Source organism: Coregonus lavaretus (genome assembly GCF_964263955.1).
Source record: "Coregonus lavaretus genome assembly, chromosome: 13".
Lineage (NCBI taxonomy): Eukaryota > Metazoa > Chordata > Actinopteri > Salmoniformes > Salmonidae > Coregonus > Coregonus lavaretus.
The window spans coordinates 12,004,859-12,019,214 of record NC_140000.1 but is presented as its reverse complement, the minus strand read 5'-3'; the positions used below and the strand labels follow the sequence as shown (position 1 = coordinate 12,019,214).

Genomic DNA, 14,356 nt, shown 5'->3' with positions numbered 1-14,356 from the left:
CGCGCACCGTAGGTTTGGTGCGAGTGGCAGGAACAGGCCGGGTCGGGCTGGCGACGCGCACCGTAGACTTGGTGCGGGTGGCAGGAACAGGCCGGACCGGGCTGGCGACGCGCACCGTAGGTTTGGTGCGAGTGGCAGGAACAGGCCGGGTCGGGCTGGCGACGCGCACCGTAGACTTGGTGCGGTTGGCAGGAACAGGCCGGACCGGGCTGGCGACGCGCACCGTAGGTTTGGTGCGAGTGGCAGGAACAGGCCGGGTCGGGCTGGCGACGCACACCGTAGGTTTAGTGCGTGGAGCAGGAACAGGCCGGGCTGGGCTGGCGACGCACACCGTAGGTTCTGTGCGTGGAGCAGGAACAGGCCGGGCTGGGCTGGCGACGCACACCGTAGGCTTGATGCGAGAAGCAGGAACAGGCCGGGCTGGGCTGGCGACGTACACCGTAGGCTTAGTACGTGGAGCAGGAACCGGCCGGGCTGGGCTGGCGACGCACACCGTAGGTTCTGTGCGTGGAGCAGGAACAGGCCGGGCTGGGCTGGCGACGCACACCGTAGGCTTGATGCGAGAAGCAGGAACAGGCCGGGCTGGGCTGGCGACTTACACCGTAGGCTTATTACGTGGAGCAGGAACCGGCCGGGCTGGACTGGCGACGCACACCGTGGGCTTGGTGCGTGGAGTAGGAACAGGCCGGTCCGTACTGGGAACACACACCACTGGCCTTAACCGGGGATCAGGAACGGGCCGGACCGGACTGGTAACACACCTCAGTCTCTCACGCCGTGCCTCAACTGCTTCCCTCCCTCTACTCGCCAATGGCTCCCGTAAACCGGTAGCCTTCTCTCCACGTCTCCCTGTGGCAGCCTCCTGCTGCCCGGCCGCCCAAGCCATGTGCCCCCCCCAAAAAACTTTTTGGGGTTGCCTCTCGTCCCTCCGACGATGGCCCTGCTGACGCCGTTGCTCCTCTCTCGCTAGGGCCTTGATCCTCCCCCAAGGTCCCTTGCCCCCGAGCATGTCCTCCCAGGACCACGATTTGCCCACCTGGGCCATCGCCAGCCTCTCGATCTCCTTACCCGGCGCTTCCTCCCATGTCCATTCTCCTTGCTCCTGGACACACTGCTTGGTCCTTTTTTGGTGGGTTTTTCTGTCACGATCGTCCAATGAGGGAGACCAAAGCGCAGCGCGTTGAGCGAACATGACTTTATTATATTAAAGTATAGAACACCAAAACAACAAACAATGACGATACGTGAAGTCCACAGTGACAAAGACTGATACGGAACAAAAACCCACATCCACAAGGTGAAAACACACAGTTTAAATATGGCTCCCAATCAGAGATAACGAGCCGACAGCTGACACTCGTTACCTCCGATTGGGAGTCATTTGAACAACCAAATACAACAACCTAGAAATAGACACAACAGAACTACCAACATAGAAATAAACACATAGAATGCACACACCCTGGCTCAACATAATGAGTCCCAGAGCCAGGGTGTGACATAAAAGAGAGAAGTGCTTTAATATTATACGTGGACTTCACTCATTACAGTTCATTATTAAAATTAAGAATATGTTACTGCCAGATTCTTTAGTTTAAACAATTCAAACCCCCAAAAAGTTTGTCTCAGATGTACTTTTTCTGTACTACACAGCAATTTGAAAACAGAACCCTGTATGCTTATTCCCTGCCACTCCAAGACAGAAACTTTGGCCATGTTACAGCAAATATAATTTATTGGCATTCAAATTCTAATTCTTCCATAAAAGTGCAATTATTTCAAAACAAATAGTTGTATTCCTCTTCTTTTTTTTTAAGGCAGACAAGTCTAAGATTCATTATGCATTATAATCATGTGCAGTGTGTACAGTAGCAGTATACAGGTTAGAAAGTTCAACTTTAATGACAGGCCCACATTCACATCATAGGAACCAATGGATTCATATGAGTATAAAGGAAATACTAAGTGTATTTCTCACATTGTAAATTCATTGAATCATTTAAAATATAGTAATATAAGTTATTGAAATAAGTTTGAGGTACAAGCATCATTGTAGAAAATGTCCCAAATAATAAATACAGCTTTGTTATTAAAGCTAAAGGGGTAGTGCAATGTTTAACAACTTCCCATTGCATGGTTCGGACTTTGTTGTCCAAAAGCAACAATGCAGGAAGTTCTATGCTAAAGTTCTATGCTAGATGTGTGTGGTACTGAACCTTGTCACCGACATAACCATTGTTGGTTTCGTTCATTTCAACTTACAAAGATATTCTTAGAAATAATAAGCAAAATATTATTTTTAATTCCCTATCTTGTAATTGGTGTTTTAACAATCAAATAGCAATAGGGAAATGATTGATAAAAATAATTCCTGAATGCACATCCTGTACACTCAATAAAAAAAATAAACAAGAGAAACAAAGCAACAGTGAGAGAGCCATCTATTGCTAATAAACAAAACAAACAAAGTATTGATCATTTACACACACTGCGCACATGGCTATTTCATTTCCCTTTTATGATACTGTATCTAACAGTACAGAAGGTATCATGTACACCGTACATGTAAATGACCAGGGCAATGGTACCCACGTCAGAGATGGTGTTCCTCTATGTTGCTATTCTGCTAAACCATGGGATGCATGCGAATGCTTTTCCCAATTTGTGGTACAGTACAGTTACCTACACAGTATGTATGAGAACTGAAAAGAGCAGTAAGGGAGACTATCTTTAATTGTGTATGTAGCTGTATTTTTTGTGTATATCAAAATACTCACGACCATCAAGATCTGATGATCTATTACGACATTGTCAATAAAATATAATTTCTTTACTATTAGTTGAGTATAAATGATAAAACAAATGAGCGCCCAATGTATTGATAACAGCTAAGGGGTCAACTGACATTTTTGTAAGGCCTAATAAGGTATTAGAAAAAGTTTGGTTGGCACATACTGTAGACACAGAAGGTTGCGGGGGCTTCACTGACCATGTTTGAACAGGCCTGATCGCCCAGACTGACCCCAACTGGTCCAGATGATTGACAGGGAGGCGTGGTCAGTTCCTTCGGACATCTGAGTAGATGGTGGATGCAGCATCAGGGGCAGTCTTAAGGGCAGGCTTTTTCACCTGGGAATACTGGGATTGGTGGGCTTGGTAGGTGGGCGGTTTGGCAGGCTGACCAGGCCGGTTGTTGACTCGGACCTGAGCGTACTCTGTGGAGGAAGTACCCAGGTTCCCCAGCTGAACTGACCCACCGTCCCTCTTCTGGAATTGCGTGATGTCTGCATAGTTCAGCTCCTAGGAGGACAGAGTAGAGACATGTCCTAGTTAAGTCCTGACCATGACCTGACAAGGAAAAACTCAGGTCCCTACTTATACTGCCTGACATCTAGAGCTGTAAGCACCAGAACAGTGGATAATTGCAAACACAGAGTTAGTTCAGTCAACTTGCTTTTGGTTATTTCTCGTACAACTTCTTGAGAGCAGGGAGCTTGTTACATCCCCTCAAACTGTGTGGTCATTGCTAGCCCTCAAACTGTGTGGTCATCACTAGCCTTGCATGCCAGGAGTGAAGGTGTGTCACACAGCTATTGAACCAGTTACCAGACTAGGCCATTATGGGCGTGTTGGTGTGTTTCTATTGTTATCTTGAAAGAGGTCAGTGGTGTTGATTACAAAGATAGTTCCTCATATCTTTCATATTTCTTTCGGTTGAATTTCAGGAGAGATTAAATTGCAGCCAAATGGACACATTAGGGCTCGTGACACTTGACAGAAAGGCATTTGTCATCGCTGAGTAGCCAAGGAAACAGTTTAATCTATTTTAAAAACTTTACAATAAAAGGTGTGCAACCAATATAATATTCTCTTCCTGGAGCAAAGTCCCTCAGCCTTACAGTAAACAGGCCATGCATACTGCCCCTGCCTGGAAGTGTACTCGTCACTATAATGACATGAGGTTATAAACCTGGTCAAAGGCCAGACTGTTGCTTAGCAGAGATGCCAGGAGATATAGCCTACCTTGGCTCTGGTGCTATGTTAACTATTATAATCATATAGTTATTATAACTATTATATTGACCCATCTTTATCCACACTGTGATGAGACTATCTGTGATTATTATCTTCAGTCTTATACAATGCTGATATTTACTATTCGGATCAGGATCTCTGATAGGCAGACAAGCTATGATACTGTACAAGTAGCCCAGTGTGCAGCTCTTTTTACTCAAAATGGCAGAATCAAAGGAATAAAAGCAGGCCAGTCACTTATCTGTGAACCTGCAGTATGTCAATATTGTCAATAATGGATGTACTATACATTGGTATTACATATTAGCCTACATCCATATCAGATAAACAAATGTACTATGGAAGCTATGAAAACAGAAATTCATGACAGTTAAATGTATGACATGACAGTGCATAGTACCTGGTTTCCTCCTGGTCCCCCTCCGTTAGCAGAGCAGAAGAAAAACAAACAGCAGTTAGAGATGGGGCTGTAGTTTACAGTATTTAGGCTTCACAATTATGAAGCACTAATCTACTATACGCACACCTTCATTGAAAGCATTGCCAACTGTAATATCTTATGTTTCACCGAGTCGTGGCTGAACGATGACATGAATAACATACAGCTGGCAGGTTATACACTGTATCGGCAGGATAGAACAGCAGCCTCTGGTAAGCCTCTGGTAAGACAACAGCAGGTGCACGATATCTAAGGAACCCAACAAACTAACATGGTCCAAGCACACCAAGACAGTCGTGATGAGGGCGCGACAAAACCTATTACCCTCCAGGAGACTGAAAATATTTGGCATGGGTCCTCAGATCCTCAAATGGTTCTACAGCTGCACCATCGAGAGCATCCTGACTGGTTGCATCACTGCCTGGTATGGGAACTGCTCGGCCTCTGACCGCAAGGACCTACAGAGGGTAGTGCGTACGGCCCAGTACATCACTGGGGCCAAGCTTCCTGCCATCCAGGACCTCTATACCAGGCGGTTTCAGAGGAAGGCCCTAAAAGTTGTCAAAGACTCCAGCCACCCTAGTCATAGACTGTTCTCTCTGCTACCGCACGGCAAGCGGTACCGGAGTGCCAAGTCTAGGTCCAACAGGCTTCTAAACAGCTTCTACCTCCAAGCCATAAGACTCCTAAACATCTAATCAAATGGCTACCCAGACTATTTGCATTGCCCCCCCACCACTCTTTTACGCTGTTGCTACTGTCTTTTTATTATCTATTCATAGTCACTTTAATAACTCTACCTAAATGTACATATTACCCCAATTACCTTGAAAAACCGGTGCCCCCGCACATTGACTCGGTACCGGTACCCCCTGTATATAACCTTGCTATTGTTATATTTACTGCTGCTCTTTAATTATTTGTTAAATTTATTTCGTATTATTTTAGATTGTATTTTTTTTGTAATATTTTTTGGTATTCTTTCTTAAAACTGCATTGTTGGTTAAGGGCTTGTAAGAAGACATTTCACTATTGTATTCGGCGCATGTGACAAATACAATTTGGTTGATTTGATTTGAAACAACGTTGATTCAACCAGTGTGTGCCCAGTGGGTAGAGATATGGAGATCCATTTACTATTAGAGAGTGGTTGTAGACAGAGCAGAGGTAGATGTAGACCTGAAAGTCATTAGGTTGGCATATACACTACCGGTCAAAAGTTTTAGAACACCTACTCATTCAAGGGTTTTTCTTTATTTTTACTATTTTCTACATTGCAGAATAATAGTGAAGACATCAAAACTATGAAATAACACATATGGAACCATGTAGTAACCAAAAAAGTGTTAAACAAATCAAATTATATTTTATTTTTGAGATTTTTCAAATAGCCACCCTTTGTCTTGATGACAGCTTTGCACACTCTTGGCATTCTCTCAACCAGCTTCACCTGGAATGCTTTTCCAACAGTCTTGAAGGAGTTCCCACATATGCCGAGCACTTGTTGGCTGCTTTTCCTTCACTCTGCGGTCCGACTCATCCTAAACCATCTCAATTTGGTTGAGGTCGGGGGATTGTGGAGGCCAGGTCATCTGATGCAGCACTCCATCACTCTCCTTCTTGGTAAAATAGCCCTTACACAGCCTGGAGGTGTGTTGGGTCATTGTCCTGTTGAAAAACAAATGCTAGTCCCACTAAGCTCAAACCAGATGGGATGGCATATCGCTGCAGAATGCTGTCGTGGCCATGCTGGTTAAGTGTGCCTTGAATTCTAAATAAATCACAGACAGTGTCACAAGCAAAGCACCCCCATACAATCACACTTCGCACTCCGTGCCTTATGGTGGGAAATACACATGCAGAGATCATCCGTTCACCTACTCTGCGTATCACAAAGACACGGCTGTTGGAACCAAAAATCTCCAATTTGGACTCCGGACCAAAGGACACATTTCCAACGGTGTAATGTCCATTGCTCGTGTTTCTTGGCCCAAGCAAGTCTCTTCTTCTTATTGGTGTCCTTTAGTAGTAGTTTCTTTGCAGAAATTCGACCATGAAGGCCTGATTCACGCAGTCTCCTCTGAACAGTTGATGTTGAGATGTGTCTGTTACATTTATTTGTGATGCAATTTCTGAGGCTGGTAACGAATTATCTTATCCTCTGCAGCAGAGGTAACTCTGGGTCTTCCATTCCTGTGGCGGTCCTCATGAGAGCCAGTTTCATCATAGCGCTTGATGGTTTTTGCGACTGCACTTGAAGAAACTTTAAAAGTTCTTGACATCTTCCGTATTGACTGACTTTCATGTCTTAAAGTAATGATGGACTGTCGTTTCTCTTTGCTTATTTGAGCTGTTCCTGCCATAATATGGACTTGGTCTTTTACCAAATAGGGCTATCTTTTGTATACCCCCCTACCTTGTCACAACACAACTGATTGGCTCAAACGCATTAAGAAGGAAAGAAATTCCACAAATTAACTTTTAAGAAGGCACACCTGTTAATTGAAATACATTCCAGGTGACTACCTCATGAAGCTTGTTGAGAGAATGCCAAGAGTGTGCTAAGCTGTCATCAAGGCAAAGGGTGGCTATTTGAAGAATTTCAAATATAAAATATATTAACACTTTTTTGGTTACTACATGATTCCATATGTGTTATTTCATAGTTTTGATGTCTTCACTATTATTCTACGATGTAGAGAATAGTAAAAATAAAGAAAAACCCTTGAATGAGTAGGTGTTCTAAAACCTTTGACCGGTAGTGTACATCAATTATTCATTTGCTAAATCAATGGATGCATTTGAGACACATAACTCATACTTACTGTTGCCAACACTCCTTCCACTGGAGGATTCTTTCTTGAAGAAACTAATGTAAATTAGGGAGCAGTCAGTATCTTTGGGAAATTAAACCCAGCATCGTCCGGGTTTGGCCCGGGTAGTCCGTCATTGTAAATAAGTATTTGTTCTTAACTGACTTGCCTAGTTAAATAAAGGTTAAATAAAAATACTAAATACAAATTTGCAGAGACACATGTAGGCCTAATTTAGAAGCGGCAAGTTCACAACATTAAACCACCAACAAATTCTGTAGAATTACATTTGTTGATAACAACCATTGACAACCAGCCCTGCCAGCCAAATACAGGGAGGGTCAATCTGTTATCATATTATAAACTCCTTTTCCTGTAAACTATACTCAATATATCGCCCCTTCACACGGCGGAGCAATACTTTGGTTGTTATATGTGTCACGGTTTCGGCCGAGGCTGCTCCTCCTCCTGGTTCGGGCAGGCTTCGGCGGTCGTCGTCCCCGGAGTACTAGCTGCCACCGATCTATGTTTCATGTTCGTTTGGTTTTGTCTTGATGTTGTACACCTGTGTCTAGTTAGTCCTCGTTAGTGTTCTATTTAGTTCTCGTTGTGTGTGTCTGTGTTTGTGTGTGATTGCCCATTCTGTTTTCGTGTTGGAGCTTTGTTCCTCCCTCCAGTGTTTTGGAGAGGTTTGTTTGCACATGTTTGTGCGCCGTTTATTTGACGCCTGTGTGCACCGTGATTTTCGCCTTTGGGCTATTATGTGCTTTTCTCTTGTGGATATTGCACTAAAGTCTTTTGGACTGTACCTCTGCCTCCTGCGCTTGATTCATTCACCACACCCACCTTCAGCACCCCTGACAGAATCACACACCATACTATGGAATCAGCAGGAGCACCCGTACCCACTCAGATCATGGAGGAGCGCCTTCGTGGTCAGGAGAATCGTATCAACCAAATCGGGCACGCCCTGGACCGAGTGATGAACACCCTCCATAGATGGGAGACCAGCGGGGTACCCACACCCCCACCTACCGCACCATCACCATCGGTCAGCCCGCACGTCCAACTACCGGAACCCAGTGGGATTCGGCTCTCGCTCCCGAGGGCATACGACGGCACCGCTGCCGGGTGTCAGGGGTTCCTGTTACAAGTGGAACTCTACCTTGCCACCGTACACCCGGCGCCCTCGGGACACGAGAGCATTTCCGCCCTCATCTCCTGTCTCACCGGTAAGGCGTTGGAGTGGGCTAACGCTGAGTGGAGGAAGATGGACGCCAACACCATCTCCTACGCCGAGTTCTCCCGCTGCTTCAAGGCCGTGTTTGACCATCCACCTGAGGGCAAAGCGGCGGGGGAGCGGCTAGTCCACTTAAGACAGGGGAGGAGGAGCGCACAGGCATTTGCTTTGGAGTACCGGACTCTAGCGGCGGATGCAGGGTGGCGTGAACGGGCTCTCATCGACCATTTTCGGTGTAGCCTCCGGGAGGACGTTCAACGGGAGTTGGCCTGCAGGGATACCCATCTGACTTTCGACCAGTTGGTCGATATGTCCATCCGTTTAGACACCCTGCTGGCCACCCGTGGACGTCCCGAGGGGGGTCCGTCCATTCCGCCCTCCGGCATCTCCGAGCCGAGCCCTATGGAGCTCGGGGGTGCCGGCGCTAGAGAACGGAGGAGGAAGAGCCCGAGGGGGCCTGTCTCCTGCACCAAGTGCGGTCGTGGAGGGCACACTGCGGCCAGGTGCTGGGGAGGGTTCTCCGGGGGAGAAGACAACAGGCCACGCACTGGGGGGGCCTCCCAGGTGAGTAGACGCCCCACTTACCCAGAGCTTTCTGTTGCGCACTTTTGTATACCTGTTGGTTTTCCACAGGTCGCACCTCATTCCCAGCATAAGGCGCTAGTAGATTCAGGCGCAGCTGGGAATTTTGTTGATCGAAAATTTTGTTTAGAGTTAGGGATCCCTCTCCTACCTGTTGACAAACCTTTTCCCGTTCATGCCTTAGATAGCCGCCCGTTGGGGTCGGGGTTGATCAGGGAAGTCACAGCGCCACTTAGGATGTGTGCGCAGGGGGGTCATGAAGAGACTATACAGCTGTATCTGATCGACTCTCCTGCGTACCCAGTGGTGCTGGGAATTCCCTGGTTAAGCACCCATAACCCTGCTATTTCGTGGCAACAGAGGGCTCTCGATGGGTGGTCTGCTCAGTGTGAGGGGCGATGTCTGGGTGTTTCCGTGGGGGCGACTTCGGTGGAAAGTCCAAACCAAGTGCCCGCACTGCACATTCCGCCTGAATATGGGGATTTAGCTCTCGTGTTTAGCAAGACTAGGGCGACGCAGTTGCCTCCCCATAGACAGGGGGATTGTGCGATTGATCTCCAGGCAGGAGCAGCGCTCCCACGGAGCCATGTGTATCCTTTGTCTCAAGAGGAGAGAAAAGCTATGGAGACGTACATAGCCGAATCTTTGAGACAGGGATACATTCGGCCTTCCACTTCCCCCGCCTCTTCGAGTTTCTTTTTTGTGAAAAAGAAAGATGGAGGGTTGCGCCCGTGCATTGATTACCGTGGTCTCAATCAGATTACTGTGAAATACAGTTATCCACTCCCTCTGATTGCGACCATGACGGAGTCATTGCATGGAGCGCGGTTTTTCACAAAATTGGATCTCAGGAGCGCGTATAACTTGGTGCGCATTAGGGAGGGCGATGAATGGAAAACAGTGTTTAGTACCACGTCGGGTCATTTCGAGTATCTTGTCATGCCATATGGGTTGATGAATGCTCCATCAGTCTTCCAATCCTTCGTAGACGACATTTTCCGGGATATGCAGGGACAAGGGGTGGTCGTGTACATTGATGATATTCTGGTGTACTCGTCTACCCGAGCCGAGCATGTAACCCTGGTGCGACGTGTATTGAGGAGGCTGTTGGAGCACGACCTATATGTCAAGGCAGAGAAATGTCTGTTTTTCCAGGAGTCGGTCTCCTTTTTGGGGTATCGGTTGTCCGCGTCAGGGGTGAGAATGGAGGTGGATCGTGTGTCCGCTGTGCGTAATTGGCAAACTCCAACCACTGTAAAAGAGGTGCAGCAGTTCTTGGGCTTTGCGAATTACTACCGGAGGTTTATCCGGGGTTTTGGACAGGTGGCAGCTCCCATCACGTCACTTCTGAAGGGGGGTCCGGTGCGCCTGCAGTGGTCAGCTGATGCGGACAGGGCCTTTGGGAGACTGAAGGACCTGTTTACGTCGGCTCCGGTGCTGGCGCATCCGGATCCCACAATTCCCTTTCAGGTTGAGGTGGACGCGTCTGAGGCTGGTATAGGGGCCGTTCTCTCTCAACGGTCCGGCTCGCTACCTAAACTCCGCCCCTGTGCTTTTTACTCCAAAAAGCTCAGCCCGGCGGAGCGTAACTATGACGTTGGGGACAGGGAGCTGTTAGCTGTAGTTCAAGCCCTTAAGGTGTGGAGGCATTGGCTTGAGGGGGCTCAACACCCTTTCCTCATTTTGACTGACCATCGAAACCTGGAGTACATCCGGGCAGCGAGGAGACTGAACCCTCGCCAGGCTCGATGGAGTATGTTTCTCACCAGGTTCGTATTTAAAATCACGTACATCCCTGGGTCCCAGAATGGTAAGGCAGATGCACTGTCCCGGCGGTATGACACGGAGGAGAGGTCCGTTGAGCCTACTCCCATACTACCGGAGTCTTGCCTTGTGGCACCGGTGGTGTGGGAGGTCGATGCCGAGATCGAGCGAGCGTTGCGTACCGACCCCAGCCCTCCACAATGTCCTGAGGGTCGGAGGTACGTTCCGCTCGAGATTCGGGATCGACTCATTTACTGGGCTCACACGTCACCCTCCTCTGGACATCCGGGTATTGGCCGGACAGTGCATTGCCTTAGCACTAAATACTGGTGGCCTACTTTGGCTAGAGATGTGAGGGTTTACGTCTCCTCCTGCTCGGTGTGCGCCCAGTGTAAGGCGCCCCGACATCTGCCCAGGGGTAAGTTACAGCCCCTACCCGTTCCACAACGACCATGGTCCCACCTCTCGGTGGATTTTGTAACAGACCTTCCCCTCTCTCAGGGGAATACCATCATCCTGGTCGTTGTGGACCGGTTCTCTAAGGCCTGTCGTCTTCTCCCTATGTCGGGTCTTCCTACTGCCCTACAGACCGCTGAGGCCCTATTTACCCACGTCTTCCGGCATTACGGGGTCCCCGAGGATATAGTGTCTGATCGAGGCAACCCAGTTTACCTCCCGGGTGTGGATAGCGTTTATGGAGCATTTGGGGGTCTCGGTTAGCCTTACCTCGGGGTACCACCCGGAGAGTAACGGGCAGGTAGAACGTGTCAACCAGGATGTGGGTAGGTTTCTGAGGTCGTATTGCCAGGACCGGCCTGAGGAGTGGGCGCGTTACATTCCCTGGGCCGAGATGGCCCAGAACTCTCTCCGCCACTCCTCTACCAACCTAACCCCTTTCCAATGTGTATTAGGTTACCAGCCGGTTCTGGCACCGTGGCAGCAGAGCCAGATCGAGGCCCCTGCGGTGGATGATTGGATGAGGCGCTCGGAAGAGATGTGGAACGCTGCCCACGTCCACCTGCAGCGGGCCGTCCTTCGTCACAAGGCGAGCGCCGATCTCCACCGCAGTGAGGGGCCGGTGTACGCACCCGGAGATCGAGTCTGGCTCTCTACCAGAAACCTACCCCTCCGCCTGCCCTGCCGGAAGCTGGGTCGGCGGTTTGTGGGGCCCTTTAAAGTCCTGAGAAGATTGAACGAGGTGTGTTATAAGTTACATCTACCTGTTGAATATAAGAATATTAACCCCTCGTTCCATGTGTCTCTTCTCAGGCCGGTGGTAGCTGGTCCACTCCAGGACAATGAGATAGGAGAGACTCCTCCGCCCCCATTGGACATCGAGGGGGCTCCGGCGTACACCGTTCGGTCCATCTTGGACTCCAGACGCCGGATGGGGGGTCTCCAGTATCTCGTGGAGTGGGAGGGGTACGGCCCGGAGGAGCGGTGCTGGGTGCCGCGGAGGGACATCCTAGACCCATCTCTCCTGTCGGAGTTCCACCGGGACCATCCCGCGCGCCCTGCTCCGCGTCCTCCTGGTCGTCCCCGAGGCCGGGGTCGGCGCACGGCTGGAGCCGCGCGTCAAGGGGGGGGTACTGTCACGGTTTCGGCCGAGGCTGCTCCTCCTCCTGGTTCGAGCAGGCTTCGGCGGTCGTCGTCCCCGGAGTACTAGCTGCCACCGATCTATGTTTCATGTTCGTTTGGTTTTGTCTTGATGTTGTACACCTGTGTCTAGTTAGTCCTCGTTAGTGTTCTATTTAGTTCTCGTTGTGTGTGTCTGTGTTTGCGTGTGATTGCCCATTCTGTTTTCGTGTTGGAGCTTTGTTCCTCCCTCCAGTGTTTTGGAGAGGTTTGTTTGCACATGTTTGTGCGCCGTTTATTTGACGCCTGTGTGCGCCGTGATTTTCGCCTTCGGGCTATTATGTGCTTTTCTCTTGTGGATATTGCACTAAAGTCTTTTGGACTGTACCTCTGCCTCCTGCGCTTGATTCATTCACCACACCCACCTTCAGCACCCCTGACAATATGTCTATAATGACCTATAGGAAATGGTTAACTGCCCAACAATTGACCTTTCCACAGCCTTCACATATTGTGTATTACTATTTATTTTGAAACCCTCTCTTACTATAACTCATAATTGTATATCTGATTCCAGAAATATGTGTTTGGCTACTTGAAAAGCCATGCCTTGGAGGAAAAACACAGAGCCAACTTATGATAAATGGCGCCGGAGGGGATGGCTACCATTTTATGGGCTCTTAACCAACCGTGCTATTTTGTTTGTATTTTCGCATTCTTTGTAACTTATTTTGTATATAATGTTGCTGCTACCGTCTCTTATGACCGAAAAGAGCTTCAGGGCATCAGAACAGTGATTACTCACCTTGCACTGGACAAATACTTTTTCTTTAATGAGTCGGACGAGAGGGATGTGCTCAGGACACCCGACAGGGCCCTCATCTCTGTCATTCGCAGGAGAAAGAGATGGAGATATCGCGTAAGGAGATTGGGGTGCCTTGTAAGGAGCCGGGGATGAGTGGCTAATCTGCCTTTGCCTTCGGTACTATTTGCCAACATACAATCGCTGGATAATAAAGTGGACAAACTACAAGCACGTATATCCTACCAACGGGACATTAAAAACTGTAATATCTTATGTTTCACGAGTCGTGGCTGAATGACGACATGAATAACTTACAGCTGTCGGGTTATACACTGTATAGGCAGGATAGAACAGAAGCCTCTGGTAAGACAAGGGGTGGCAGTCTATGTATATTTGTAAACAACAGCTGGTGCATGATATCTAAGGAAGTCTCAAGTTTTTGCTCGCCTGAGGTAGAGTATCTCATGATAAGATGTAGACCACACTATCTACCAAGAGAGTTTTCATCTATATTCTTCGTAGCTGTCTATTTACCACCACAAACCGATGCTGGCACTAAGACCGAACTCAATGAGCTGTATACGGCCATAAGCAAACAGGAAAACGCTCATCCAGAAGCGGCGCTGCTAGTTGCCGGGAACATTAATGCAGGGAAACTTAAATCCGTTTGAACTAATTTCTACCAGCATGTTAAATGTGCAACCAGAGGGGAAAAAACTCTAGACCCCCTTTACTCCACACACAGAGACGCGTACAAAGCTCTCCCTCGCCCTCCATTTTGCAAATCTGACCATAATTATATCCTCCTGATTCCTGCTTACAAGCAAAAACTAAAGCATTATTGACTCGGTCAATAAAAAAGTGGTCAGATGAAGCAGATGCTAAGCTACAGGACTGTTTTGCTAGCACAGACTGGAATATGTTCCGGGATTCTTCCGATGGCATTGAGGAGTACATCACATCAGTCACTGGCTTCATCAATAAGTGCATCGATGACGTCATCCCCACAGTGACTGTACGTACATACCCCAACCAGAAGCCATGGATTACAGGCAACATCCACACTGAGCTAAAGGGTAGAGCTGCCGCTTTCAAGGAGCGGG

The 14,356-nt window shown here is 48.3% G+C and overlaps 1 long non-coding RNA gene across 1 annotated transcript; it reads right to left on the bottom strand.

Moving 5' to 3' along the window:
* Positions 1-1,713: 1,713 nt before the first annotated feature.
* On the bottom strand, positions 1,714-4,470 carry LOC311140499. Its single transcript, XR_014614144.1, has 2 exons — positions 4,436-4,470; positions 1,714-3,300 (listed from the first exon to the last, which is right to left on the bottom strand). It is a non-coding gene; the product is annotated as an uncharacterized lncRNA (long non-coding RNA).
* Positions 4,471-14,356: the final 9,886 nt, after the last annotated feature.